The sequence below is a fragment of the Papilio xuthus genome, unplaced genomic scaffold (assembly GCF_000836235.2).
Source record: "Papilio xuthus unplaced genomic scaffold, Pxut_1.1 DF826961.1, whole genome shotgun sequence".
Taxonomy (NCBI): Eukaryota; Metazoa; Arthropoda; class Insecta; order Lepidoptera; family Papilionidae; genus Papilio; species Papilio xuthus.
Genome location: NW_013531688.1, coordinates 5,293,710 through 5,299,709, shown reverse-complemented (window position 1 = coordinate 5,299,709; position 6,000 = coordinate 5,293,710). Strand labels below are relative to the sequence as shown.

Below are 6,000 nucleotides of genomic sequence, written 5' to 3'. Positions count from 1 at the left end.
AAAATGGTCCAGACCTTGGCGCGACAATGTCCACTCGATTGAAAAATCGATCTCTCGTTAAAAAACGTGAGGGTGAACGGACTCGACACGACAGCTGCTGGACCATGCTTAAAAACAGTTTATTATCATATTATTACTATATTAATTATTTAGATAGTCCATTCTGTATTTCTTACGTTTCTGTTAGATCTCGAAAGTCAAGGTATGATGATATTCCGATCAAATTAAAAACAATTTAAATACCGCTTTTATATTGTGAAGATCGAAATATAGATAAATTTTGTAAACTCAACTAATCTCCTTATTAGCTTATTTGAAGTCAATTATCAATAAAATTAGACGTACTATACGTTATGGGCACTACCCTTAAAATAATAAAGAAAAATCTTTTTTTTCTCTATCTAACAATATACTAAAGTACCTACATAAAAGACACTGTTCTCAATATTTTTTTTAATATTTGCTTGCTTTTTTTTTAAAAAAAATGTTATTCTATACATATTATCTTATTGTCGATTTCCGAGACCAAAATCCCGTTTCAAACATAATGCTATCTCTGTTTTGTCAAAGATAATAAGAGGGATGACGGTAATGTTATAAGGTTTGTACAGAGATTTTGGTCTCAAAAACCAACGGTCAATCAGTTTTCCTTTGCTTTATCATTTTTGTCGTAAAATAATATTACTGTATATGTATATGTTTTTTTACAATTTAAATACCTATTAATTTTGTAATCGACATCACAGGGGACCGAAGAGCTGGCAGCTACCTTGGTCAAAGAATTAGTTTAGCTATTCAAAGAGGGAACGCTGCCAGTATCTTCGGGACCTTGCCTAAAGGGACTCCTTTTAATAACATATTTTAGGTAATTATTCGTTTTTAATATTTTATTTAATATCGTAGCTTTAATACATACTATCATTTATATCATTAACTTAAAAAAAAACATAAAGTAACTTTGATATAATCAAATCTAATTATCATCAAAGTTGTAACATAAAAAATTTACCTACAATGTAATAAGACAATACAAACCTTTATTTAACAAATAGCCAAAAGAAATTAGTTTGCGTCCGGGAGGCCTAATTTAGTCCTCTTTCCCTTCCCACCCTTTTTCTTATAAGGATAGGAAGTGGAAGTGGACTTTCCGGATAAGAGGATGCATGGAAAGAGAAAATATTGTTCTTTCTGTGCATCCTCTCCTCCGTCGATTAAAGGTAGGCAACGCATATGCTATTGCGTATGTCCATGGGCAACGGTTACTTAGCTATTTCAGCGATTTTAGGTGTCCGCTCGCTTGTTTGCCACCTTATGATATAAAAAAGATGTTAAATAATCACCGAAAATATATAAACTCCCTACATTTTACTTTGAATGACAAACCAAAATAAATGAAAAATTCAATATTGATAAAATAAATAGGTTTGAATGCAAATTATTAAATTAATGCTTAACTTATTAAAAAAAATAAAAGCAAAAGATTAATAGCAAGAATTCCAAAACGAATGGTATAATTAGTAAAATTAACTTAAAACTTACTTAAAATACAAATGAAAAATCTCTATTAAAAATGTCAGAAAAATAGACATTATATTTCCCAGTATTTAAAATTGCACCCAATAATAGTTAAATAATCAATCTTTAAACTCTTCGTTTAATTTTCAGCGCCTTTTGACAAAATCCGCCTAATTTTACGTAATGATTCTTTGCTAATTTTTTTTCTGACACAATCATCCGTTTCTGCGGTAAATGTCAAATAAATGATTTAAAGTAAATTGTTTCTTCCTAATCATTAAGCAATTAGTGTCCAAAGAACAGTATTAAACTTATATGCTCAAAATTGATATAAAAAATTAAATTTCTTATATAAATATCGTCAAATCAAAAAAATACGGTGTTTGGAGAGGACACAGTCTTTAAACGCTAACCGATGTTCGAGTTAAATGAAAGAAACTGCTATATCAAAAGTTATTTTAAGAGCATTATGAAATCATTAGGTTCCAAAGAGGCTTTCATTGTATTCCATCAGGTCAATGTCACACGCAATGTCTGAAAAAAAAGCAGGTAAATAAATAATGATTATCAACAAGTACGGCGTAACGTATCCCCAGCCGATGTAAAAATGTCGAACACAAAAATGCAGTCAATGGAATCGTTTTTAAATGCATATAAATGTACATTAAACACTCGCGCACCTCTCATTGATATTGTCGGACGGCGATTACGGGGATTTTTTGCGAATGATTGAATTTTATTTACAATTAACCCGGCCTCAGTAGCGTCGAAAGCGAGAGTGACGATTAAATGCCATTTAAAAATAAAACAGACGCCGACATAACATCGCACGGACCGTAATTTATACTTGTGTATTGTCCTCTTTGGACAATCGTTGTTCGCGATTGTAAGCTTAGGGGAGGTAATCCAATTCGAGTTCTTAAGTCATTTGGGGGAGGAAAAAAAGTAAGGCGTGCAAGAAAACGTCTTAAGTCGTAAGAAACCGCCCAAAGGAAAATCCGTAGGGTAGGCGAGCGGGCGCGGACCCGCCTAATTTGTCTTAGGCGGAAAAATCGCGCGGCGATCACAAGTGGCTCGTAACGAAGTCGTGGCGGGGTGGTGGGGGTGCGGAGGTGCGGGGTGGGGGCGGAGGTCGGGGCACGGCGCGGCTCGCGGCCTCTCTCAGTCGTCCGTCTGAAGTCGCGGCGGCCGGCCGGGCCGCGCGGCGCAATACACGTTCCTCGTGCTCTTGTGATTATTAATTTTAATAAATACAAAATTTCAAAAAAAATTATCATACTAAATTTAAATTTAAAAAATCTAACCGCGTCAAATCGAAGGATATTTTTTAGGCTAATCTCCCGTGGACCCTAAATTTTTAAAATCTTACCTTGTCGGCCGCGGAGGCAAGTTTTGCGAAATTTTTAATATTTACGTCGGTTACATTTGTGAAGAGATTAAACTTTTGGCCGTTATCGAGTATATTTTTTATTTAAATATTTATTTTTTTTAAATAAAAGTATTCGAGTGACGATTGATAAATAATAATTATCGTAAGCGTTAAATTAATGTTAAGTAATTAGTTATACTTTAGTTAAAATCGACTGCCGCAAGTACTTAATTAATTAGGCTGTAAGAAGTTAGACCTATATTGTGAAGAGACACTTTGTGCTGCGCCGTCGAGAAATTCTCTGGACCAAGGTTAACACTTTTAAATTCTTATTTTTAGAACTAATATGCAAAAGTTATTATTTTAATTACTTAAAAAAAACTAAGTACGCTTTTTCTTTTTTGTTCGTTGATTTTGAATTTGTTTTGTTTTTTGTACAGCATCGACGGCAGATGTACACGGCCGGCAGTTTTTTTTTTATTTTTTAAGTTTATTGTTTTTGTAACAACAATATTGACCAAATAAAGTTGTTTTATGAGTTTATTTTTTTTTTATTTAATAAATTTATTTGTTTAATCCTTTGTTTTGATTTTATTTCATTTAAACCTATGTTATTAATAATAATTCATCTTCAACAGGTTTTATATATTTATATACTAAATAATAGGATGTTGTGTTGATGTATATATTTTTAGTAAGACTTAGTTTAGTATTTTCTTTGTTATTACGTTATAAATGAACACATATCATTTTTCTATAAAGAATCATTTTTATTGACTGAAATCCTTAGCTTTGGTTTGAGCCGTCGCTTGTTTTTGTAAGACAGCGACGGACTGCAAACATTAGCGCGTTTAATTCAACAGCGCTTCAGTTTGGCGTTGGATTTACGTTTTAAAACAAAAAAAGTGGCCTAGCAGGTATTAGAATAAGAAATTTTGAATCCAAACGCCCGTTTAAATTAGTAGAATAATGGTATACGAGTAAATTTATCAGCGGATAACTTTACAAAGCCAATTTTATAATAAAAAGTTTAAAACGTAATTTTAATGGCGAGATCTTAGATATATTTTATGTGGCTGGCTATTTCATAAAAATCATAATAAAACTTTGATGATATCTAAAGCGAAACGCACTATTAATGAAATAATCAAAAATTCTTAATCATATTATTAAATAGTTATATTTTCCACTGTCAATTTGGTTTTTGTCGCATCATGGCGGCGGACAATGATTTTGGAAAAAGCAAACCTAATACCAAAAAGTAACAGATGATAAAAATTAAATGGAATGCTACACTACACAGTATATTTACTCACCCCTTTGAAAAATATTGGGTAAAACATTAGATTAAAATGGAAAGAATAATGTTCGATAATGAGTTTCTTACAATTCAACTTTCGTTTATTATTTAAATGTTTAGTAATTTATTACGGTAACGCATTGAATTTAAGAGAATTGATTTACGAAAAATGATAATTGTATCTTTGCAGATCGCAGAGTAATAGTAATTTAATTAAAGATGAAAAGGACGTCAATTTCTCTCGTCTAGACTCTATTTTATTGTAAATAATTAAGTACAGAATAATATTAATATGATTATTTTTCAATTGTAATTCGTTTATGAGGGCTAGCATTGTCTAAAAAATAGAAACATCATTTTAAAGAAATTGATTTTCCTGAATAGAATAAATTTACCAACATTCAGAAATATGCAATTACTTATAATAGTACCCGTTTGCGTAAAATGTGAGTTACGACTATGTGACAATGTTTAAAATCGTGATTTTTTTATTTGTAAGAGCATAAAAGTGTTCTGAAGTTATTGCTATTTTATTTGAGCAGGCGCTTCTTTTAAAATTTCGTAATATTAGTCACAGTTGAGATTTACTTATCACGCTTGTTTCTTATATTAAATTTAACTTTATCGTAATTCCTTTCATGTAAATAATGTATCAATTTATCATTGCATTAAACTAAGACTTTTAACAAATAACGCTATCTTTTGATTTATCGATAAATTTAAAAAGGGGCTACGGCGTACGACTTATAAATAATTACGCTACTGAAGTACAGATGGCGCTATCCATACAGTCGCAGGCGCATCTTTTAAGTCTTTCTCATTCGATTTATAGATGTCGCTGCTAGGAAATAAATTACTTTATTAAATATAGATGGCAGTATGTGCTTAGCGAAGACTATTGGTGGTATAAGATAAAATTATAATTATCCCCAATCAATGTATGTTTTTTAAGGAAAAGAGTTCTATAAATGTAACAAATTTCTTCAAAATATATTGTAAATCATGTGGTTGCGTTTCCATACTTTGTGTAACTTATTTTCGTACACAAAACAACTAATGACTAGTAATTAATCTAACTTAATTAGTTTCAAATACCCAAGTATTTTTTGTAGGCGAGTTATGTAGGTAACCGGTTGGTTCTAAGACAATGGGCGTGCCTAACCGGGGTGGAGTTAGATGGACTAAACTTCTAAGAAAGTGGGCGTTACAAGACTTGGGCGGCACTTTGAAGTTAACTGGCTAAGGTGTAACTTGCTAAATCTTTAAGATATGAAAACACTTTTATAAAGTGTACCTATGTAGTAACATACGTTATTTATTACATGTTTATGACGAATAAACTTTGAATGTCTTACTTCCTAATAACCTGTCGTACGGCAAATGGTTGGCAATTCTTTTATATCTAAGAGTTATCAAACTTTCTTATAACAATATAACAGCTAACATAATTTGTTTTCAATCTATCCTTACACGTTTCTAAAGGATTTTGTTAAAATTTTTATTTAAAATATTCAAAATTATAAATTGCCCACTAAATAGAAAATATTTTTGTATATTCTTTTGAGATTCGAAGCTACAGTCGTTTGTTTGGAAAGATGTTCTTACAACCTTTTCAAATTTAGAATTTAAAAAGATATACAAACACGGAGGAATAAATCTGTCGGAAATATGTTTTGGTTATATCATTCGAATGTATCGGTTGTACCAGGCGCTCATAAACGAATAGGTATAATGTTAATATTAAAGTCAACAGACGATAAAAGAGCGAGAGTAACACAAATAAGAACAAAAGAGCGAGACAGACTACTATAATCAA

General features: G+C 31.3%; 1 protein-coding gene across 1 annotated transcript in view; it reads left to right on the top strand.

The window, feature by feature from the left end:
* The first annotated feature begins 2,699 nt into the window (after positions 1 to 2,699).
* The window catches only part of pros (homeobox protein prospero), an 87,254-nt gene continuing 83,953 nt past the window's right edge, over positions 2,700 to 6,000 (top strand). The window contains exon 1 of the mRNA XM_013315534.1: positions 2,700 to 3,195. The gene's annotated coding sequence lies outside the window, so the exon portion shown is untranslated. The remainder of the gene's footprint in view (positions 3,196 to 6,000) is intronic.